This window comes from Rhinoderma darwinii, chromosome 5, assembly GCF_050947455.1.
Source record: "Rhinoderma darwinii isolate aRhiDar2 chromosome 5, aRhiDar2.hap1, whole genome shotgun sequence".
NCBI classification, from domain to species: domain Eukaryota; kingdom Metazoa; phylum Chordata; class Amphibia; order Anura; family Rhinodermatidae; genus Rhinoderma; species Rhinoderma darwinii.
Window position 1 is genome coordinate 303060555 of NC_134691.1, and position 26200 is coordinate 303086754.

The 26200-nt window shown below is 39.5% G+C and overlaps 1 protein-coding gene and 1 long non-coding RNA gene across 4 annotated transcripts in view; one reads left to right on the forward strand and one right to left on the reverse strand.

Annotated features, from left to right (window-relative positions):
- The window catches only part of DPP6 (dipeptidyl peptidase like 6), a 1261161-nt gene that overhangs the window by 693641 nt on the left and 541320 nt on the right, over positions 1-26200 (forward strand). The gene's annotated exons all lie outside the window — the stretch shown is intronic.
- LOC142652986 (uncharacterized) lies at positions 6665-20707 on the reverse strand. The gene is made up of 4 exons (XR_012848007.1): positions 20629-20707; positions 19332-19417; positions 7475-7710; positions 6665-6925 (listed from the first exon to the last, which is right to left on the reverse strand). It is a non-coding gene; the product is annotated as an uncharacterized LOC142652986 (long non-coding RNA).

Below are 26200 nucleotides of genomic sequence, written 5' to 3' on the forward strand. Positions count from 1 at the left end.
TAAAATCGGCTTTTAACAATCCTCCCTGCAAACCTGCAGTCATTGGGCTCCAAAAGTTGCATCTGTTTTCAAATGATTGAAAATTGCAAAATGCAACATTATACAACCTTGTGGCAATCAAAGATCATAAATATGCTTGTTTTTTCCTTGGCTCATAGTAGAAGGAGTTTGTATGAATCATTTCATATGTTGTTCAGATGTCTCTTCAATAACCGACTATTGATTGGAATTGTAGCTAGCACTTATGGGAATTACTCAATTAAAATCTTGATAGACAGATAGATAGATAGATAGATAGATAGATAGATAGATAGATAGATAGATAGATAGATATGAGATAGATAGATATTAGATAGATAGATAGATAGATAGATAGATAGATAGATAGATAGATAGATAGATAGATAGATAGATAGATAGATAGATAGATTAGATAGATAGATAAACAATATCCAAAAGGAATAGGCAGCACTCCATATAGATCCAAGTGAAAAAGTGGCGCTTATTCACCCATAATAATGCGACATTTCAGCCCCCATCTTGGGCCTTTCCCAAGCAATAATGTGTACAACAAGGTTTAAATACGGTGCATAGTACAATTCTATAATTAGATTCAATTAACATAAAGTGCAAAAAAAAGTGCTTATACATATCATATTTCATATTGTTAAGTATATCCCTTTAAGCATTGTAAAAGTGCGATGTGCACAGTGACAACATAATTAAAATACATAGTACAACTAATACAGTTCAAATATATATATGTAGTGAGCTAATCCGGATAGATAGATAGATAGATAGATAGATAGATAGATAGATAGATAGATAGATAGATAGATAGATAGATAGATAGATAGATAGATAGATAGATAGATAGATAGATAGATAGATAGATAGAGAGATATGAGATAGATAGATAGATATGAGATAGATAGATAGATAGATAGATAGATAGATAGATAGATAGATAGATAGATAGATAGATAGATAGATAGATAGATAGATAGATAGATAGATAGATAGATAGATAGAATCTAATACAAAAAAAAAATCTATCTACAGTATAGAAAGTATTTTTTTCTTTTGTAACCTTTTTTCCTTTCTTTCCATTCTTGCCGTGCTCTATATTACGGCCCTCCAGACACATTTGTGCTCATTGTCTCCCAGTCTCATTAGACCCGGCACCCTTGCTGCTCATAACATTTTATAGAGTACACAATTCATAGACAATGTAACAGAGCCTTGAGAAAGGAAAAGAGTCTCATGCACAGAGGTAAGATTGATAGCCACAGAAAGGGAGATATTACTTTACTTTATAGATCATTGTAAGACCTCACTTAGGTAATTCAGTATGCTCCAAAGTGACCAAGTACATGGAGCTCCCACTGGCTGTATACTTAAGACTGCTACATTCTGAAACACCCTAGTAGAGAGGTAAACAACCTAAACAAACAGCAAAAGAGAAAAACTTTAAGAAAAAAATCAGATTGTTTTTGACAGAAGGAATAATGCTTGGAGTTATACTCTGAAGTTGAGTAGAAGAAATTTTCAAATGTATTGAGGCTTCCTTGTTGTAGCAAGTATGAATCTAAATGTTCCACCAGAATATGTGATTGTAATGATAAAGCACAATACAGGGAGAAGACAGTGGAAAAGTTCATGTTAACAGCAAAAAGTCAAGAAAAGCTGAAATGTATAGAAGTCAGCCTCTTAGGCCAGATTCACACAATGAATATTACGTGCGGATTTGCAGAAAATCTGCAACGTAATACAGTACCAGCAAAGTAAATGAGATTTCAAGTAATCTCATCTACACGTTGCAGAATTTTTCCGCATGTAAATTGACCTGCAGTGCGTATTTTACAATTCGCAGCTTGTCAATTTATCTTGCGTTTCTGCCTGCGAATTGTATCTGACAAGTTTATAAAAAGAAACGCACCAACAGCGTTAAACCGCACCTATTTCCACATCAACATTTGTATCCTGCACCTAAGAAGGCATAAAAAAAACTATTAGGTGTAGATTTTACCTGCGGAATAAATTGCGTTTACCTGCGGTTTTCATGCAGATTTTCTGCACCAAAATATTCAACATGTGCATGTAACCTAAATGTGCAATAAATGTACAAGAAAGAAAGAAAGAAAGAAAGAAAAAAAGAAAGAAAGAAAGAAAGAAAGAAAGAAAGAAAGAAAGAAAGAAAGAAAGAAAGAAAGAAAGAAAGAAAGAAAGAAAGAAAGAAAGAAAGAAAGAAAGAAAGAAAGAAAGAAAGAAAGAAAGAATAAAAACAATTACATTTTAGAAAGATAACTAATGCCTCAGCAGTATCCAGACATATCAAATATCTAGGAAACCAAGACATAGATATCTATTAAGGGTATGAAACCCCTTTTAATATAAAGAGCGGTGGTCCTTTTCTTTTGACCCTCCTCAGTTAGTTACAGCTGGGAGTCATGCTCGGCACAGTACACAGCACTGGACACTGCAGGGGAATCATGAATGTCTATTCATTACCACGGAGTTCCCATCTTGACGTGTTTTCCCTGCAGTGACCAGATGACCAGTGAGTCCCCAAGATGTGAGGTACTTCCGTATTGTTCCACCATGTGTAATGTACAGGGTGGGCCATTTATATGGATACACCTAAATAAAATGGGAATGGTTGGTGATATTAACTTCCTGTTTGTGGCACATTAGTATATGGGAGGGGGGAAACTTTTCAAGCTGGGTGTTGACCATGGCGGCCATTTTTAAGTCGGACATTTTGTATCTAACTTTAGTTTTTTCAATGGGAAGTGGGTCATGTGACACATCAAATTTATCGAGAATTTCACAAGAAAAACAATGGTGTTCTTGGTTTTAACGTTACTTTATTCTTTCATGAGTTATTTACAAATTTCTGACCACTTATAAAATGTGTTCAAAGTGCTGCCCGAGCATTCCTAGATGAACAGTTCATGGAAAGTGGTTTGGTCGTCGTGGGCCAGTTGAATGGCCCCCTAGATCTTCCGATCTGACCCCCTTAGACTTTTATCTTTGGGGTAATCTGAAGGCAATTGTCTATGCTGTGAAGATACGAGAAACTACGGATACTGGAAGCCTGTGCTAGCATTTCTTCTGCGGTGTTGCTATCAGTGTGTGAAGAGTGGGAGAAGAGGGTTGCATTGACAATCCAACACAATGGGCAGCACTTTGAACACATTTTATAAGTGGTCAGAAACTTGTAAATAACTCATGAAAGAATAAAGTAACGTTAACGTTGTTATTATTATATTTGATATTTTTATCATTATAGGATGACAATTTATCTTTAACATTTCAATGCTGGCATCCTTCAATCACATAACCAAATACAAAAACTCAGGCTAACTAAAGATTCATGTACCCTACTGATCCACTAGGATTTCTGTTTGATTTTGATGTACTGTTTGTGTCATAGTTATCCTTCACCTATATTTGTACTTGGACAATATATAAAAAACATTTATGTAGTAATAGATGCATTTTTTTACATTTCCATCAATAATGGTACTGCTTTATAATATCACTTTATCCTTTATAGCACTTCTGTCATAAGGCAGAAGCACTGAAATGACAGGGACACTAAGGGTCCTACTTTTCCCATGCTGCTTCCGAAATCCTAGGCATAATATCCCCCCCCTTCCAAAAAAAAAACTATAATGCTCATTGCACCCACAAGTAATAGAACCCAAAAGTAATAGATTGAATGTCAGAAGCTCAATGAGCAGAGGAGGACATACAAAATGTGCAAATTGTGCAGCTGCACAGTGGCCCAGTAGGTAAAGGGGCCACTGTCCCTTTAAAAGCAGCTTCCAGTTGTCTACTAGATTGCATATAAGGGACTGAACTACTCATAGCTTAGAATTACTGATAGAATAATATAAAGGCAGTATGACCAGTTATTGGAGAGCAAAGGGTTCATATACTGTTCTCGTACGGGGCTCTCTACGCTTCAGGTATTTGGACATAGCCTCTGTCATGCAGACATGTCTTTGAGCTTCAGACAGTAGCACATCTGTTCGCCAGCCCCTTGCTGTGGGGGGGAGGGGGGGGGGATTGGTTATTTGGTTATTTTGATTTCATGTTGAAGAGCATGGAAGTACATTAAAAATTTGCTGCTTTATTTCTTACCACCCCCCTGCTGGTTCACTTTTTATTTAGCATGTTCTGTTGTTGTCCATTGTAAGAACTGTTACTGATATGTGATGGGTGTGTCTGTCAGCATAGTGCTGACAGATTTTTAAAATGTGTCAAAGAGAATTCTGATGGCAGATTTTAATGTGAATAGGGAGCCAGTATAAATAAGAAAAAGCACTTTCACATTTATAGATCTACAGGATCTTACGACATTAACCATGTAAACAATCACACTTTAGATATTTTATATAGTCTACCATACTAAATACTTAGAACCAGTCAGGTAAAGTTTCAATAATTTTTCTCTAACCACACTTTAATCAGAGCAGTGCTTATATTGCCTTATGAGAAACATATTTATTACTTGTGGAAATCACTAAGCCACTACTTCAATTTTTAATACTGTATGTTTGAGCCAGGAATTGTTATATTTCCATGTCGCTGACTATGTCTCTCTATCTACATGAACAGTTTTTGGTACAGGTTAGACACACGTCACCCATATCAGACAAATCAGGAGCTGACGGAACAGTAATGATCTAGTTTTTATCTTAGTCCTGGCAGGCAAGTTTTGGATGATATCGTCCTACAGAAAATGGGGTCACTGAAGCGGACACCTGTATATAGATTTGGAGCCAGAGGATTACAACTTGTGACAACTTACAACTTGTGATACATTTTAAAGTATATATTTTTCCAGCTGTCATGGTCCAAGAAATTTGCTGTAAAAACCCAACAAATTTTTGAGATCAATTCATTTTCTCCAAGAGCAATTAGAGATTAAAACGTTTGTTTAATTCATATATGAAGCTTAAAGGGCTTTACCACATATCAACTTGTAAATTACAACAATGTCCTAAACCAGAGCATCAAAAAGTTTTTCTACTTGGGCTTAACTGTCCAGAACATGGAGACACCTGAGCCTCACCAGTGGTCGAAGTCCATGGCAAAACTAATAAGATCACTCAATTAATCTTTTATTTGTCTGTTGAATCTAGTTAACATTAAAATAAGCACAAAAGAAGTAAATTATTTTGCTAAACCAAAGATTGTTGCAGCCAGAGAGAAAGACATCAGCAGCTGGCGGACATGGAGTTTAGTTAAAGTCCTTACAGGGGCCAATGATTGGGCGAACGAGCGCTCATACGAATGCTCATATGCAAGCACTGCCCTATGTAAACAGAGCAGTGATCAGCCGACGAACAAGCAAACGCTCGTTCATCAGCTGATAGCATCTTTTATGCGGCCAAATAATTGGTCCCTTGTCAGCCGTACATCTCCCTGATGCATTTCTACAGTTGCTCCATGTAAATGGTACTATATTGTTGATCCGTGCAGTGTCATATAATAAGATATAATAGATTAACACTATTCTGTGTTCAAATAGAAGATAAAAAACATAAAACGACACCTATGTATATAGCCTTTGGCCAATTTTACACAGCCATTATACGACCGCATTTTAACGTCTGTAGTACAGCCACAACTAGCGGCATGCATATAAGAGAGGGGGTCCCATAATAAAGATCAAGATGCGGGCCTTCTGTAATGCCTGATTTTGCCAGTTTTGACAGAAGCGCCAAGTGTTTGCTTTCTCCTCTTCGACCTTTCAATAACCCACAAGCCAATTCATCACTCCCTTGTTTTATGACAATGTAGTTCCCGGTAGAGAGGAGTCCTGCACAGATTCCTGCCCCCCAAGTAGCAAAGTGAGCAGGACAATTAGGGCTTGGACCGCAGCTGTATAGTCTGCCTCTATGATATGTTCACCCCTGACCGCAGGCCCCCATGTTTCTACTAACCAAACTTATAGGGGTTATCCAGTCCCTAAAAATTTATGGCCTATCCTCATGATAGGCCATCAATATCTGACCGGTTGGGGTTTGACTGCCGGGACCTCTGCCGATTAGCTTTTGAATTCGTTTTGAAGGAGCCGTAGTGCCGGCAGTCGGACCCCGACCGATCAGATATTGATGGCCTATCCTGAGGATTGATTTTTAAGGACTGGCCAACCCCTTTAAATCACCATAGAATCCTATAGGGCTGTAAGTTCAGTTCAGTAAAACCACAGGTGTTGTGACCAAAGTACTGCAGGTAATGCAGCTGTATTTCAGCAGTGTAAAGCTTAGGGGGGACCTAGGTGATGGTTCATGCCCACTAATACTATTTATTTAAATTTCTAAATGAGATTTATGAGAAGTCTGTTATTTTCCTGGTAGGGGTATGTATAGTTGAGTATATATATTGAGTTACATTATAAATGTCTTTTTGCTATGAGGTTACTTGCGGGTCACATCATCCTAATTCTATTGTATGTTGTAGGAGTTAATTATAAGCTGCGTATTATAAATATCACAATTTTATATAGTACAAAAGTGAACAAAAATAGTTTTTTTTTAAAGAAGGGAGTGATAGTTGACATTTTGTTGTTTGAACTCTGAAATGCATTGACATATTGGTACCTTTCTGCAGGCTTGGCGCTGCTTGTGTTCCAGGATTTAGAAAAGAGCACACCAATGGAATGAGCAGATAACACCTTCTACTGAGAGAAGAAAGTCTGGTTTTTGAATTTCTATGCGGTAAAGAATCCATGCAAAGGAACATTATTCCAAGGACTCATTCAAGCTTTTCCTCTCCACATGCTTTATTGCAGATAGATCAAATTCTTGTGACCCCCATAAAAGCAGACGTTCAACCAGATCTTAATCCATAAGAGCAACCTCTTATACCGTCTAGTCTAAGAAAAGACTTCTTCTTCCTAAAAGACACCCTTTATACACCCGACCAAAGTAAAAAAAAATATTCACAGCATTTATATAAATAGACATACACTATAGGAAAGGAATATTTATCTTTTCTTCTTTACTTTTTTTATCATCTCAATGACCCATATTTAGTTTGTAGCATTATATTATGCAAAATATTTAACCAGAAAGGCAGCGCTTGACAATAAATATGTGAATGTAGAAAACCATGTGTGGTGTTCACGGGACTCTTGGCTACAAACCTTGTTTTGTATATTACTAATAATTTTGGGCTATTGAATTCATATATTTATTTAGCTTCTGTTGTTGGAAGGGGTAGAAAATAAAAAAAAACCTCTTATCTTCTGAGCCTGACCTCTTGTTTAACTCTATCTCCTGTTATGAAACCTGCTTCTTGGCTCGGCTTTACAGTGTTTTTTCCCCGCTTATATATATTATAAAGCGTTCGTTATATCACCTTTTCTCTTGCTTGAATATGTTGCAGTCCTTTAATGTTTTCTGCAAGCATTCTATCATTTATTAGAAGAGAAAAGTATTGCCGTTGGTCTCTGTACCTTGGTGGGAAGAGAGAAAACTGCAGGCAATTCTGTATTTTTATCCACTGTATATGTTGCCCTCTCCAGAACAAACACATCAGATCAGAACGGTAGCTGCCAGTCAACAGTGGGGAGATCCTTATTATTGTCTATGGAGCATCGGTGAATGTCACAACCTCCTATGGCGATGAAGCAGAGAAACATCAGAGCAGTGATCTCATGTCCTTAACTCCAAAAAGACAAGGATACAGGGCCTAAAAGAGGAATAAAAAGTTTTGATACATAGGATTTAATCAAAAGACCACAGTTTATTAGTAGATTATTGACAAATATTGTTTTTACTAAGAGGATAGCTGCAAAAATAACATCAAAATTTATATTTACCAATTAGAAGATTGGGAAGTTTGGGTGACAAGCCCTATAAGGATTTGTTCACACTAGAATCATGGCTTCTATTTATAACGGATCCATGACAATTGTGACAGATCTGTTTTCTGACAGATACAAAAGGATGCTGGGACAGTCCCCGTTGACTAATGTGTGGTCTATCAGAGTTCAGTTGTGGTTCCATTATTGCAATCAAGAATACTGAATAGCTTGACGGAACACCCAAAAACGAGTGTGAACAGAGCCCAAGGCAACCACATTGGTTGTCATCTGGCTGTCTGTGAAACAGATACATACATGTCAAAAGCAAACCTTACTGTCAGCTTGAGAGAAGAGGACAATTCAATGATTAATGCTCTTTAATTGGGATCTTAGATACTAGTACATGGGTAAACTTAATTTGGAATTTTTTGTTGTTGCGCAAAACAAAAACAGTTCCATTAATTTAATGGAAAGATTAAACATGAGTGGGAATAGAACATGCTGCTTTCTGGTGAAGACTATGAAATGAGCTTTATTCTTAGTATAGTTCCTATTTGTTAACTAGAGGATTATGTGCCTCGTATGAGCTGAAGAGCCACTTGTTCTTTTTTTTTTTTTTTTACTGGAAATGCATAATGGAGAGATGAGGCATTAAAGATTAAGAGTCAATCTATTAAATATATGTTATTTATAATGCTTTTTTACGTCCTGCGGCCGACTTACATAAAGCGCCAGCACTGTATTGTTGACTCCTGTACAGAGTGAACTGTCACAGAGATCAATGTACGCAGCTTATCCATTGAGGTAGATGTATGGCTAAGTGTGTGTAAGAGAAACTGCATGCTGCCTATACAGAGCCTATATCCAAGGAGTTATCAGGACTCCCGTTCTCCCGATAGGTGAGGGTCCCAGAGATGGGATCCACACCTATTAGGGATTTATAGCATATCCTGTGGATATGCCATGAATGTATAAAATGGGATTAGCCCTTTTACCGGTGCTGCAGCCCCTTCATTTTGATGATTGGTGGAATTCCTGGGAATCAATTAGACATATTCTAGCAGTATACCATCACTGCTAATGGAGAACCCTTTATGAATTGATAAATTGTAGTTAATTTCATTAAAATGAACACTAAGTATTAAAATCATAGCACTCCTTTAAAGAAGACCTGTTTACGTAAATATTTGTATTCCCATGAGATAACAATCCTGGACCATCTTTGCTTAACCCCTTCCCTCTTTAGCCACTTTTGACCTTCCTGATCGGGCCTCATTTTTCAAATCTGACATGTGTCACTTTATGTGGTAATAACTCCGGAATGCTTTCACCTATCCAAGCGATTCTGAGATTGTTTTCTCGTGACACATTGGACTTTAAGTTACTGGCAAAATTTGCTCGATATGTTCAGTATTTAATTGTGAAAAACACCAAAATTTAGCGAAAAATTGCAAAAATTAGCATTTTTCCCAATTTAAATGTATCTGCTTGTAAGACAGGCAGTTATACCACACAAAATTGTTGCTAATTAACATCCCCCATATGTCTACTTTAGATTGACATCGTTTTTTGAACATCCTTTTATTTTTGTATGACGTGACAAGGCTTAGAACTTTAGCAGCAATTTCTCACATTTTCAAGAAAATTTCAAAAGGCCATTTTTACAGGGGCCAGTTCAGTTGTGAAGTGGCTTTGAGGGCCTTATATATTAGAAACCCCCAAAAAGTCACCCCATTTTAAAAACTTCACCCCTCAAAGTATTCAAAACAGCATTTAGAAAATGTCTTAACCCTTTACACATGTCACAGGAATTAAAGCAAAGTAGAGGTGAAATTTACAAATTTCATATTTTTTTGCAGAAATAAATTTTTAGTACAATTTTTTTTATAACACAGAAGGTTTTACCAGAGAAATGCAACTCAATATTTGTTGCCCAGTTTCTGCAGTTTTAGGAAATATCCAACATGTGGCCCTAGTGTGCTACTGGACTGAAGCACCGGCCTCAGAAGCAAAGGAACACCTAGTGGATTTTGGGGCCTTATTTTTGTTAGAATAAATTTTAGGCACCATGTCAGGTTTGAAGGGCTCTTGCGGTGCCAAAACAGTCAAAATCCCCCAAAAGTGACCCCATCTGGGAAACTACACACCTCAAGGAAATTATGTAGGGGTACAGTGAGCATTTTGACTGCACAGGTTTTTTACAGAAATTATTGGAAGTAGGCCGTGAAAATTAAAATCAACATTTCTTCAAAGAAAATGTAGGTTTAGCGATTTTTTTTCTCATTTCCACAAGGACTAAAGGAGAAAAAGCACCGTAAAATTTGTAAAGCAATTTTTCCCGAGTAAAACAATACCCCACATGTGGTAATAAACGGTTGTTTGGAGACACGGCAGGGCTGAGAAGGGAAAGAGCGCTATTTGGCTTTTGGAGCTCAAGTTTAGCAGGAATGGTTTGCGGAGGCCATGTCACATTTACAAAGCCCCTGAGAGGACAAAACAGTGGAAACCCCCCACAAGTGACCCCATTTTGGAAACTACACCCATTGAGGAAATTATCTAGGGGTATAGTGAGCGTTTTGACCCAACAGGTTTTTTGCATAAATTATTGGAAATAGGCCCTGAAAATGACAATCTACATTTTTTCAAAGAAAATGTAGGTTTAGCTAATTTTTTCTCATTTCCACAAGGACTGAAGGAGAAAAAGCACCATAAAATTTGTAAACCAATCTCTCCCGAGTAAAACAATACCCCACATGTGGTAATAAACGGTTGTTTGGAGACACGGCAGGGCTGAGAAGGGAAAGAGCGCTATTTGGCTTTTGGAGCTCAAGTTTAGCAGGAATGGTTTGCGGAGGCCATGTCACATTTACGAAGTCCCTGAGGAGACAAAACAGTGGAAACTCCCCACAAGTGACCCCATTTTGGAGACTACACCCATTGAGGAAATTATCTAGGGGTATAGTGAGCGATTTGACCCCACAGGTTTTTTGCAGAAATTATTGGAAGTAGGCCCTGAAAATAAAAATCAACATTTTTTCAAAGAAAATGTAGGTTTAGCTTATTTTTACTCATTTCCACAAGGACTGAAGGAGAAAAAGCACCACAAAATTTGTAAAGCAATTTCTCCCGAGTAAAACAATGCCCCACATGTGGTAATAAACAGCTGTTTGGAGACACGGCTTGGCTTAGAAGGGAAAGAGCGCTATTTGGCTTTTGGAGATCACATTGAGCAGGAATGGTTTGCGGAGGCCATGTCACATTTGCAAAGCCCCTGAGGGGAAAAAACAATGAAAACGCCCAAAAAGTGACACCATTTAGGAAACTACACCTCTTGAGGAATTCATCTAGGGGCGTAGTGAGCATTTTGACCCCACAGATGTTTCATAGAATTTATTAGAATTGGGCAGTGAAAATAAAAACAATCCTTTTTCTTCAATAAGACGTAGCTTTAGCGCAAATTTTTTCATTTTCGCAACAAATAAAGGAAAAAAAAAGAACCCAACATTTGTAAAGCAATTTCTACCGAGTACGGCAATACCCCATATGTGGTCATAAACTGCTGTTTGGGCACACGGCAGGGCTCAGAAGGGAAGGACCGCCATTTGGTGTGCAGATGTTGCTGGATTGGTTTCTGGGCGCCTGTGGGCCCAAAACAGTGGAAACCCCCCAGAAGTGACCCAATTTTGGAAACTACACCCCTCAATGCATTTACCTAGGGGTGTAGTGAGCATGTTAGCCCTGCAGGTGTTTTGTAGAAATTAGTGTGAACTCGATGTTGCAGAGTGAAAATATGATTTTTTCCACAGATATGTGGACAATATGTGGTGCCCGGCTTGTGCCACCATAACAAGACAGCTCTCTAATTATTATGCTGGGTTTCCTGGTTTTAGAAACACCCTACATGTGGCCCTAATCTCTTGCCTGGACAGTCGACCAGGCTCAGGAGTGAAAGCGTACCATGTAAAATTGAGGCCTAATTTGGCGATTTACAAAGTATTGGTTCACAACTGCAGAGGCTCAGATGTGAAATAATAAAAATAAACCCCTGAGAAGTGACCCTATTATGGAAACTGCACCCCTCAAGGCATTTATTAAGGGGTGTAGTGAGCATTTTCACCCCACAGGTCTTTTCCATAAATGAATGCGCTGTGGATGGTGCAAATTAAAAATTTATATTTTTCCCTAGATATGCCATTCAGTGGCAAATATGTCGTGCCCAGCTTATGCCACTGGAGACACACACCCCAAAAATTGCTAAAAGGGTTCTCCCGGGTATGACGGTGCCATATATGTGGAAGGAAACTGCTGTTTGGGCACGCTGTAGGGTTCAGATGGGAGGAAATGCCATTTGGCTTTTGGAGCGTGGAATTTGCTTGGTAGTAGTTTTGTTTGGAGTCTTACTGGTGTTTCCGTTTATAATGTAGGGCATATGTAAGCCGGGCGGAGTATATAATGGGCATAGTCAGGTGGTATAATAATGGGGTAAAAAAAACAATAAAATGATCCATAGATGTGTGTTACGCTGTGACACAATCCTTTCTGCACAGGCCGGTGTCGCACTGATATATGGCGTCCTTTATTATCCCCCTTTTGGTCCACACTCCGCACCTTTGTAGTTTGCAGAATTTTGCTAGGAAGTGTTGTCCTGGTATAATACGCGCACCGTCGCTTCCAGCGGATATGTTTGGGCCCTCCCTTTCCTGGTTCCCTAATTTTAGGTCCTTGATAAATCGCCTCTTCAAACAGAAGAAATGTTCCCCTCGGGCACAACTGCATATTTTTTTATTTCCTGACTTATTGGAGCCATAACTAATTTTATTTTTCATAGACGTAGCGGTATGAGGGCTGGTTTGTTGCGGGACAAGCTGTAGTTATTATTGGTACCATTTTGGGGTACATGCAACTTTTTGATCACCTTTTATCCTATTTTTTGGGATGCCAGGTAAACAAAAAAACGCAATTCTGGCACAGCTTTTTTAGTTTTTTTTTATACAGCGTTCACCACGCGTTATAAATTACATGTTAACTTTATTCTGCGGGTCAGTACGATTCCGGCGATACCTAATTTATAGCACTTTTTTATGTTTTACAACTTTTTGAACAATAAAATTACTTTTGTAAAAAGAATGTATTTTTTCTGTCGCCAAGTTGTGAGAACCATAACTTTTTAATTTTTTTGTCGACGGAGGTGTATGAGGGCTTGTTTTTTGCGAGACGAGCTATAGTTTTTATAGGTACCATTTTTGGATACGTGCGACTTTTTGATCACTTTTTATTCTAACATTTGTAGGGCAAAGTGACTAAAAAACAGAAACTCTGGTAAAGTTTTTTACGTTTTTTTTTACGCTGTTCACCGCGTGCAATAAATAATATAATATTTTGATACCTCCGGTCGTTACGGTCGCGGCGATTTCAAATACATATGGTTTATTATTTTTCAATAATAAAGGACTTGATAAGAGTAAAAGGGGGATTGTGTTTTATTTGATTACTTGAAACTTTTATTGTTTTCAAACTTTCATTATTTGCACTTTTTTTTACACTTTTTTATACTTTTTTTACACTTTTTCTCAAGTCCCATTAGAGGACTTGAAGGTCCAACGGTCAGATTTTTTTTTTTCTAATACATTGCACTACCTATGTAGTGCAATGTATTAGATCTGTCAGTCATTCACTGACAGCAAGCCGATTAGGCTTCGCCTCCCGGCGGGGCCTAAATCGGCTTCCGTAATGGCAGAGCAGGAGACCATTGTGTCTCCTGTTGCCATAACAGCAGTCACCAGTCCTGATTGCCTGTCAGGGCTGGCAATCTGCTAGTAACCGCTACGATGCAGCAATCGCTTTCGATTGCTGCATCGAAGGGGTTAATGGCAGGGATCGGAGCTAGCTCCGGTTCCTGCCATTACAGGTGGATGTCAGCTGTACAGTACAGCTGACTTCCACCGCTGATGACGCCGGATCAGCTCCTGACCCGGCGCCATCTTGCCGGCAGCTACGGAAGCCTATCAGGCTCCGCCGCCGGGCGGATCTTGACCGGCTTCGGTGCTAGGCAGACCAGGAGGCCAGTATTAGGCCTCCGGTTGCCATTGCAGCCACCGGAACCCCGGCAATTTCATTACTGGGGTTCCGATGAGCTGCAAACACCTTAAGTGCAGCGATCGCGTTTGAGCGCTGCACTTAAGGGGTTAATGGCGGGGATCGAAGCTAATTTCGGTCCCCGCCGTTACAGCCGGATGTCAGCTGTAAGATACAGCTGAGATCCGGTGATGATGGCACCGGCTCAGCTTCTGAGCCGGTCCCAAACATTTGGCGTACATGTACGGCAAGATGCGGGAAGTCAATGCTTTCCATGACGTACATGTACGGCAAATGTCGGGAAGGGGTTAAACTCGTTGTGCTGTCCCTCTGTTATTCCCCATGGAAGTGTATGAATAAATTGACAACTGGGCGTTAACATTCTCCTAAGTAAATATACAATCTTATACTGTCAGCATGTACAGTATCAGACTGTGTAGGGACACTCATCATTGACCAGGATAATGGTAACACCCAGTTGTCAATATCTTCCTACATTTTCAGGAGGAATAACAGAGGAACGCTACAACGCAAAGTTTTAAGAAAAGGTGCTAAGGTGCTTCCGGATTGCTACTTTATAGAGAATGCAAGTATTTACTAAAACACACATGTCAGGAGAGCTTACAGGTCCTCTTTAAATCCATTTAAACTAAAATTCATTAACATGATGAAGAGTAAGAAACGGTTAACCAAAGTGTTAAGATAAAGTTCAGGCAGTAGCAGCTGTCTTGCTAATAAAGGACTAGATAATAAGAAATTTAGATGCATGGGCTAAAGCTTCTCTATGATGTCCTTGTAACAACACATTGTAGTTATGAATTGTTCTCCAGAACAGTGCTCTATTTGAAAATAGTACCACATTGATAATGTTGTCAAGGCTATGAATGCCATATATTTAGAAAATATTGTAATTGAATCATATCATGTTGGATATTGTAGAACTAGTATATATTAAAAGAAAATCTAGAGAGAGATGATAGAGGGATAGATAGATAGATAGATAGATAGATAGATAGATAGATAGATAGATAGATAGATAGATAGATAGATAGATAGATAGATAGATAGATAGATAGATAGACATCTCTTGTTTTTCCTGTAGGCATAGAGTTCAAAGAACTGTGTACCCATTACGATCTAGATGGAAAACCTACTGTACAGAGTCCCTTATAGACACAGTTGCTGTATTTTTATCTGTTGTAACAATATGTAACCATGTTCCCAAACAAGCATTACTTTTCTCTTGATAGAATTATATCAATAAAAATATAATATAAAGAAATTTAGTGGGAATGGCTGCGGTACTTGAACCAGCACTCCAAAGATCTCTCTTCATTTGGCTGGCTATCAGCACACTTTGTTAGTTGAGGTGTCAACTCATTGAGGAGTTTGAGTTCCCCTATAGGAGGACTCAGTGGGTCACGAGGGGGACTTCAGTGGAAATAGGATTTTTTTCCTCACAAACATTCTAATTTGTTAAGAGTAAATAAATCCAAGACCATTCTGCTCTTTAGGTCTTTGAATAATTTGATCCAGATTGGCACATTGTTAATAATAAAAGAAATATAGTGGGACAAAAGAGGTATAAGATGGAGGCTGGCATGCCATGCACTAACATGGCGATAACTGCCTCAGACTGCATCACAGAAAAGATGGATGTCTAATTTATTCACTGCACTTGTGAGTCATGGTTACCTTGGTTATGACATGAGTCATTGCAACATGTGCATAGACATGCCTAGTTGTTCTGACGCCAGAGATGGCTGGTAATATGAGACACTGTCTCCAGCTGGGAGGTCTGAGGGGTAGGTTCTTAATATAAAACACACGTATATTGTTATAATGTAATAAACTAATCATGTATATGAATTGTATTATCACTGGCACTGTATATGTTTTTAACAATTTTTTCAACTGCACTTGCCACTTTATTTAACCATTGTTTTGTGGTTATCTTTCACTCTTTGGAATATTGGATTAATTCCATCTCAATATCCTATTATGGAAATTTGAGAAAATAGAAGAGGGTGGTCACCATTCAGAACCCTTAGCAATTAGTCATAGTAGAGAGCAGCTACTAAAATCATCTCTCTCTCCACTCCACTCCACACCCAGCTCCAGCCTCCTTATTCCCCTGTATGTCCCCATGCATAGAGTGCTACTAAAGAGATCATTTCTGCCCTACGGTATCTAAGGGAGCAGAAGTGCAGTGATATAATAGGTGAGTCCATAAAATAATTAACTGCAGATTTATAAAGCTCCCCTGACTCACACTGACTGTTTATACTATCTGTGACTGTTGTTTGCAGAATCTGAATTGTATTTCTATGAGATGCTGCTCCTCACTGTCTCATGTGTAAAAACTGTCAAGGAGAAACCTATCACTAGCAGGAGGCAGGGGAAACAGCCTGAAGCTACATAGGGATAAACTGAGACTCTGCAGTTAGGGGACAGAAGTTCTACCATATATGACAGATCTGCAAAGCCAGAAGCTTCATTGAAAATGTAGGCAGCATTAGGGAACCACATTAGAGGGGAAGAAGAAACCAGAATGACAGACAACATGTAAATGTCATATTAACTAAAACAGGTATACACAAGGCATACACAATAACCTCTACAGTATTCTTTAATAATAGCCTACGCTGCACTTTATAGGCAAAAAAATTAAATAAATTGCTGTCGGGCATCTTTAATTTGTGCTGCATGGGAATTGAACACTTGCTGCTAGATTCCCCCTGAGATTACAGCTGATCGCTATGTGTCCCAGCAGTTATCAGCTTATTGTCAATAGTCTAACAAAAAGTGACTGTTGAAAATGAACAACCCCTTTAATGATTCATATATGCCCCTTTCTATTAATGGGATCATTATAGTCCAGGTCATTTTCCTATATGGAGTATTAATACATGATAAAAACGAAAATTATTTTCCAACAGGTAGTAAAGATACACTGGAGAATTTTTTTAAACTTTATACAGTATATATTAAGTGAATATCACTTTCAGTTCTTTGGAGGAGATTTAATTTTAACTTTATTTCAGGTTGAACAGTTACCTATTATTTAAATGGCCTGGACTCTAAAATTTCACTTCCACGGATTAAAAAGTGAAATCATTGTCACAGTCACATCATGAAGTCAGTTTAATAAGTTCTTAATCCCCATTATCACTCTGTCTTCTCTACCTCAAGCATTTTATTTTATAATATTTAACAGTGTAAGGATAAAAATATGTCTTCATAATGATGTCTTTATATAGGATAGAATTTAGTGAGAAGATATAATGGGGCAGTTACATATCATAGACTTGAGGGACAGAAGAAGAAAATAATGATAAAAAAAGGAAAAATGTTCATTGCCGTAAAGGCTTAAAGTCAATGGTATTGTAACTGGGCTCCTATTCCTGGTGGTGCCGGATCTCTTAAAGAGATTGTAAACAAATATAAAAATAATATATATCTGATGTTTGTAATATTTATGGGAGCTACTGTGAACCCCACCTTAAAGTTTTTCTCTCAAATGTACCAGTATTTCATGGTATGTGGTCTTTACAGCATGTGAGCAGCTCTAGGTTTAGTCTTATATTGAAGCATTTGTCTCTCCCACTCTCGTAGCAGGAAATAACAGCACGGTTTTAACGTCAGTAGCTACTACATCTCCACCTGTAGAATGCATGAGTGGAAATGCTAGAGGTAGGTAAGCAATATGAGCTACCAGCAAATCTCTTCACATGTCCTCAGAGCCTTGAGTTGGAGGTATACGTCAAGAGTATTTTCCGATTTATGCTGCTCTTTGCCCGGCATACAAGGCCCTTGGGTCCCATTGCAAAAAACATATACTGCATGGTATACAGTACGTTTTTTACTGGATGCCTCTCCATTGAGTAGCTTAGTAGACTACTCTATTGTATACAGTAAAAAAAGGTATTACGCTCTTTTGCAATATGTTGGGTCAATAGGGCCATATGGATATGTTTGGCGCATGTGCCAGGAGCTTTCCCGCTGCATACCCTGAACATAGTTTTCAAACATAAAGTGAATACAGCGTAACAGGGATAAATCATGTTGCTGGCAATAGTATTAGCCATCAAAGATTCAGCATGGTCCCCTCTGGCAGCAGCAGACACGCCAGATTATCTGAACTTTCTCTAGCAGGTCCAGTGCAAGAATAGATTATTAGGAATTACTAAAACTGGTAGGTTTCCTTTAGTCACGAAGAATGGGGAAAGGGCAACTGTTTTCAGTTATGTGTTTACTTCCAGGGAATCAATTATTGTGTTGCTATGAATGATTTCTGAGCAATATTTGAATGAAATATGCAGTTTCGCATTGAAGAGCTATTATCACAGTGATGAGTTGTGATCATATAACAGTTCCACATGCTAAAATCTGTAACAGCTTAATAGTCACGTGTGGCTGGTTCCACTGGGGATTAGCAGCTGCTAATCATTAATTCTGTTTTATCTGGATTACAGTAAAAGAAAAAAAAAAAAAGAAAGAAAGATGTGATAAAAAATGCTTCAGAAGCCTACCTGGAAATGCAGGCTCATTGACTGTGGACACTTGTAGATTGTATCGTGCTGTTCACAGTGTTAAGTGTCCAGGTGAGTTTAATTTCAACTAGTACAGTAAAATTACTTTATTCCGGCATCTATTAGACCTGATAAGTGCACGATTATCAGATATTTTCGACTACTGGGTGATCATAGAAAAGTATAATATTCACCCATAAAGATAAATATATTAAACTCCAGCAGGGAAGCCAAAAAAAACCCATAGTGATTATTATGCAAAGAACTTAAAGGGTAACTAAACATTCAACAAACTTCTGACATGTCATAGTGACTTGTCAGAAGTTTTAATTGGTGGGGATCCGAGCACTGAGAACTCCACAAATCGCTAAGACGAAGCGGCAGAAGTGCTCGTGTGAGCGCTCAGCCGCTTTGTTTCAGTTCGTCTTTTTCCGGAAAGCAGATGTATCGGAGTACGGGCTCATAGACTTTCTATTGGGTCTGTACTCCGAGACATTGATTTCCAGAAAAAGCCAAATAGAAACTAAGCAGCTCATCGCTCACAGGAGCACTTCTGCAGCTTCGTTTCAGCGGATGGTGGGGGTCTCAGTGCTCGGACCCCAGCAATCAAAACTTCTGACGAGTCACCATAACATGTCAGAAGTTTGTTGAACATATAGTTACCCTTTAAACTAAATTTAGAGGCAACCATTAAAACGTGTGATCACTTGGGAGTGAGGGATTTACATAATTTGTGCCTATGGAAAGCAACATGGATCCTTTATTCCCACATTCATCGTGACTATGAATTTTACACAGTAAAGAAATTCCAGAACTATCCTGTATAATTTATCTTCTCTTTACTGAAATTATTTCATGCCAGTTAATTTAACATTTCCTCATCTCTTTAATATACTCACTCGGCAGGGAAGGAACAGACTCTGGACTTCCATGTTTAATTTACAGCTTTCTAGATGTAACTTTTACATTGTTCTCTGCTTTGTATCTTATAAAGACAGAAGGGCTGTGTCAACACCAGACAAAAACAACACAATGCAACAAACAAAACAAAAATCTACCAGCTCAAGGGTAAAGAAAAAACAACATAGATACAGCGATGAATTACATTTAGGGAACAGTTGTGGATGATATTTAGTCGAAGACAGAAAAAGTCAATTTTATAATTGTAAAAATTCTATTTAATGACCTTATGTTTTGTACAGAGCTTCTGGCATTTGGTAAATAAATTAGAAAACGTCAACTCAATGTTTCCTTTGTTTGACATTTTTACTGGGCACATTGAAAGTCCTAGACGGCTGTGTACTTTTAAATAGTTGTTTGGGATTAGACATAATTTTTGCATTAGCCATACGTGGCCATGTTACTCGCTAATCACTACCTTTGTTAATAACTAACTTTGTAATGTATTTTATAAAACATTCTGCTTACATTATTAAATGTGAGCAGCTCCTTCCCGGATGGCCTTATCTAAACATTACAGCTGCGGCTCAACCCGTACCTTGTCTGGAGTACAGCTTTATCCAATTTCATACAAATAAGAAGTATAGTATCAATAATATAAAATGTACTATAGGTAACAATAGCTTATTTATTTTACTCTTATATACAATATCCTGGAGGTAGCCTCTATGGTGGGTTCCTACGGGTCGGATACGCTGCGTAAAAACTGCGCAGCGTATCTGACCATGAACCCGCAGCACCTTCTGTCCGAAAAACCGCACCACATTGTGCTGCAGTTTTTCAAACGGATTTTCCACTGAGTAATGCAGAGCTGGGGTGCAAAAAAAAAAGACCGTACTTACTTCTCCCTCTTTTCTGCACGTAGCCCGGCCTCCCAAGATGACATTGCAGGCCATGTGACACTGCAGCTTGTGATTGTTATTTTTATTTTCCTGAGTTGTGATTTTTTGGCGTAATTCCGCCGTAAAACTCGCAAGGCTTGACTTTCTGTTGCAGATTTTGCATCCCCATTGAATTCAATGGGGAAAATCCGCAACAGAAAACTCAACGAAAACGCAGCATAAATTGACGTGCTGCAAATTTAATTCTGCACCGCAGGTCAATTTATTAACATTTATGATGCGGTTTTTTTCCATGAGAGCGTGGGAACCTGGCCTTAATGTGCCCTGTCCCTTCATAGGTAACGTCACTATAATCTACTAGTTACTATAAACCATCCTATGTATATTTTCTTACCTAGACATATCTTGCGACCCTAGCAGAACTTATACCCCTAGACACAAATGACGTCGCAGGCAACCATGCTCTATGATGTCATACTGTAAAAGATTTATACTGTAATCATGTATGTTAAGTATTCATTTGTGTAAGTCCATCTAGCATAATGACATCATTATGCAAATATCATGACATCTTTTGTTGACAAACCACTGACTTATCCATCGCTCTTGTCTTATATTGCTGTGGACCACAGAAATAGCGGTCCAGGTGCAATTGCAACTTGTGCATCACTTATTCCTACTTCACTGGTCTGTCCCCTATAGTCAGCATAGTGACTGTATACCTAACTATAAATGCTGTATGTGCAAGACAGGTGGATATGTTAACAGTATAGTGAGACTTGCCATAAGCCAAAAGAGAATAATCTGTTCCTGTGATCCCAACATAGTTTGGGGGTCTTATCTGCAAAACTTGACAACATCAAAGAGTTGCAAATCACATGCATTCAAGGCCGGGTGAAAGGGTAGCCATTTCTTTATTTTTGCTACTAAACATAAAAAATTATTTTTGAGGAGTTTGGGTTAACGGAACAAGCGTGTGTCTTGTGTACATTCGGTGTTTTGGCCAGCATTACTTTCCATTACCTGAGATGCAGTATTATTTTTTATTATTCTCTAGATAAAAATCACCATAAAGAACTTGGAGCTGTAATTCACATTAAGTATTTACTGATTTCATTTACTGCCATGATTTCCGATATTGATGCTTTCTACGCTCAGGTTTCCAGGCCTATTTGTCATGCAGTGATCGATCTTTATTTACATTTAGTTTTTCATGTGCATTTTCCTAGATGGTGAAAATATTATACAAATTGATTGTTGCACTTTTCTTATTACGATGTAGAACGGACGCAACTTAGCTTTTAAATAAATGTCTGCACTCTGCACACGCTCCATGCATTAACTGTAATTTATGAATGTGACAATAAGTGTATACAGTCATCTATTAAATAAATGGTAATGCTGTAGATTAGTGGATTGATGTATACAATATGCACAGGCATGCACTGGAAATATTTATTCAGCCTTCTAGTCTCTTATATTAAGTATATAAATATATACATAGTGAATGGTATGTCACCATTAATACAGTAGTACGGATTTCATGTCGCATGTCTGCAAGTAAGAACATATTGTAGAAAGAAGCAGCAAAGTGAAGACTAACAAAGAATTTACAGTTTGAGCAAAGAAAAGAATGAAAATAAACAGACTTGTGAGTAAGGATTAGAACGTTCCATACGAAGATAAGGTATTCTCACACGACAGATTCTTTAATGGGGTTGTCTCATTACGTAAATCCACCAATATGGCTTAGTAGGTAGGGCACATACAGTAGACATCATAGAGAAGGGTTAAAACATCATCAAACAGCAACTCTTGCTTTGGTTGACAAGGTCATTCCATGTATGCTACGGTCGCTGCAGGGGAAATGTATGGCCATTTTGAACTTCCCCTGGCAATCATAGCTGACTACCAAGGGTTTCTGACGCCGGACCCAAGGCCATCAGCTAATCACCTGGCCAGCTTCAATATACTGTACATTGTAAAAATAATCTATTCATTTATGTATTTAGATAAGGGATCTATGAACCACCCCCTCCCCCAGGACCTTGCAGCCTCCACATCCCATATCACTGGCTACTGGCTGATATAAGGAAAATAAAAAGTAATTTTACTGTATAAAAATAGTCATTATATAGATGTCATATGTTGGATGAAATTACACTTTGTCAGTAACTTTGTGTGGATCATGTAATCACCAGCAGGTGTTGGACCCACTGTGCTACTCAACCAGTTTGACCTTGGGCCACATCTAAGTAGCCTCCCCAATATTCACCCTTTAACACCCGTACAGGGATCTGGACTTTGCTGCAGGGAGACTACCAGGTTGCTGCCTCTTGAGGTGTCCTCGATGTTAGTAGCAGCTGGTCCAGTGGACCACGGAACAACGGTAAAGTAGACAGAGGGTACAGGCACTGGCAGATGATCTCGTGGCAGGCAGGTAGAGATCTCAGGTAACAATTCATACCAGGTAGCAGGATACGGACTGGCAGCAGTTAGCAGAATATGGACTGGCAGCAGGTAGCAGAATACGGACTGGCAGCAGGTAGCAGCGCTGACCTTTATCAAACATATTATCAGCTGTTTTTATATTATTAATATATGCTGTCAATATAAAGTATGTATTTAACATATGTTGGTAAAATATCAAGGAATCCCTGGTTGAACTCACTGTTTGTGTATTAATCATATGATCTGCTACGGAGAGATTCTAAGGTATGCCAAGACAATTTCATGCCAAGTCAGAAAGCAGATTGGCTAACCTTATCTGGATGCCAGTCTGCTTTTAGTATTAACAATATCTAGGTTACAGAACAGAAATGCACAAACATACCATTTCACAGAAGTATATGAAAAGGAGTCGATTTATCATGTAAGTGCACTGGAAAACTGCCTGGATCAGCATTCAAAGGGAAACTCCACCTTTGACTAGCTTTATTATTTTAGGTAATTACACTATAAAAAAATTGCCATATGATATTTTGTCAATTCAACTTTTTTCTTTAAAGTAGGATCTATACCAGGGGTCTCAAGCACGCGGGCCGCATGCAACCCCTGGGGCTGTCATCTGCGGCCCGCGGGACACAGAGCCACTACTACAGACTCTGCTCCGAGACTCTGGAATTCCCTGACATCGCTGTCCACATATGAAGAGCGATGTCTGGGGCTTCCCCAGAGCCGAAGTCCCATGCAGAGCGCTAGTACAGGCTCTGCTCCGGGACTCTGTGGAATTCCCTGACATCGCTGTCCATATATGGACAGTGTGTCAGGGTCTTCCCCAGAGCCGAGTCCCGGGCAGAGCGCTAGTATAGGCTCTGCTCCGGGACTCTGTGGAATTCCCTGACATCGCTGTCCATATATGGATAGTGGTCAGGGTCTTCCCAAGGGCGGAGTCCCGGGCAGAGCGCTAGTATCGGCTCTGGTCCAGGACTCTGTGGAATTCCCTGACATCGGTGTCCATGTTTGGACACACAATGTCTTGGGCTTCCCCAGAGCCGGAGTCACGTGCAGAGCGCTAGTATAGGCTCTGCTCCGGGACTCTGTGGAAGTCCCTGACATCACTGTCCATATATGGACAGTGTGTCAGGGTCTTCCCAGAGCGGAGACCCGGGCAGAGCGCTAGTATTGGCTCTGCTCCGGGACTCTGGGGAATTCCCTGACATCGTGTGTCCATGTTTGGACACACGATGTCTGGGGCTTCCCCAGAGCTGGAGTCCCGGGCAGAGCGCTAGTATAGGCTCTGCTCTGAGACTCTGGGGAAGCCTCTGACATCGCTGTCCATACATCGACAATGATGTCAGGGGCTTCCCCAGAGCAGGAGTCCCAGTGATGTCAGGAGCACAGCTGGAGTCCCAGGAAGAGCCTACTAGCGCTCTGTCCGGGACTCCTGCTCTGGGGTTGCCCCTGACATCTCTGTCCATATATGGACAGTGATGTCAGGAGCAGCGCTGGAATCCCAGGCAGAGTGCTAGAAGCGGCTCTGCTCCGGGACTCCAGCTCTGGGCAAGCCGCTGACATCACTGTGGCAGCATCTGCGGAGGGCACTGTGGCAGCATCTGCGGAGGGCACTGTGGCAGCATCTACGGAGGGCACTGTGGCAGCATCTACAGAGGGCACTGTGGTAGCTTCTACAGAGGGCACTGTGGCAGCATCTACAGAGGGCACTGTGGCAGCATCTACAGAGGGCACTGGGGCAGTATGTACAGTGGACACTGTGGCATTATCTAGGGGTGTGTTGCATTATCTACAGAGGGCACTGCGGCATTATCTACAGAGGGCACTGTGGCATTATCGAGGGGTGTGTTGCATTATCTACAGAGGGCACTGGGGCATTATCTACAGAGGGCACTGTGGCAGCATCTACAGAAGACTTTGTTGCAGCATCTACAGAGGGCACTGTGGCAGCATCTACAGAGGGCACTGCGGCAGCATCCACAGAGGGCACAGTGGCAGCATCCACAGAGGGCACAGCGGCAGCATCCACAGAGGGCACAGCAACAGCATCCACAGAGGGCTCTGCGGCAGCATCCACAGAGGGCAATGCAGCAGCATCCACAGAGGGCACTGCGGCAGCATCCACAGAGGGCACTGCGGCAGCATCCACAGAGGGCACTGCGGCAGCATGCACTGTGGCACTATCTAAAAAGGGGCTACCCAATCTTGACATGTGTGTCTGCCAAACGCTGCTAACTGAGCCGCCGGACTGCATTTAGCGACACTTAAACTGGAAAACTGGATTGTTGAAATAAGCACGTGGAGAAATATCTTAAATTTTAAACCTAGCGGTATTATTATAGTAATGTAGTATTATTATAGTAATATAGTGTTATAGTAGTTAAAATAACGAATTGATTAACAATAATTTTGTATTGTATCAAATTTTAAAGTAATGCGGCCCGTCAACTTCCCATTTTTTCTATATGTGGCCCACTTACCCGGCCGAGTTTGAGACCCCTGATTTATACTGATACCAACTGTAAAGGATTTCACTTAATGTGGTATTTGTCAAAGGGATATTCCAATCATAAACATTTATGACCAATCCATCATATCCCTACCTATACGGAGAATGTGGGTCCTGTAACCCCCATTGTTATTTCAAGAAACATGGCCAAGAAAGAGGCTGAGAAAGGGAGGTTTAGAAGGTGAAAGTAGGTTGAGCATGTGTGCTGCTCTCTCCATTACAATCTATGGGAGTTACGGAAACAAACAAGTGCAACTACTTCTCAATATATTAGGGAATTGCTTAGATACCTATCTACTCATGTAATGCTAGGATTTGAAATGTTCTTGTTAGGTGTGGAAGTGATTAAACCTAGTATACAGTTTACAAGTTTACGTTTTCCCTGATTTGGCAAACTTTAGTTTACAGTTTATTGGGGTCTATGAATGGGATACCGATTTCAGAGTGTTACACACCATTATGCAGTCTGCTGATAGGTAGCAGAGGTGTCTAATGCTCCACCACAGCACAATAATGTGGAGTTTTACAAACCAGAAGCAAAAGGCAGAGAGAGAGAGAGAGAGAGAGAGAGAGAGAGAGAGAGAGAGAGAGAGATAGCGGAGAAGGAAATTCTTCTGATTTAAAAAAGAAGGTTCTAGTAATAGATTTTGTATTACCATTTATTTTGGGTTGTCTTTCCCCTTATAGGTAATTTTTTTGTGTGTGTTTAATACCCTTTTATGCTTTCTCCAATAATTCTGAATATTTGACAAACCACCATTTGATGCCTGATTAAAAGGAAGATAGATAGATAGATAGATAGATAGATAGATAGATAGATGGATGGATGGATGGATGGATGGATGGATGGATGGATGGATGGATGGATGGATGGATGGATAGATAGATAGATAGATAGATAGATAGATAGATAGATAGATAGATAGATAGATAGATAGATAGATAGATAGATAGATAGATAGATAGATAGATAGATACAGATGTAACCATCTTTAGCTTGACT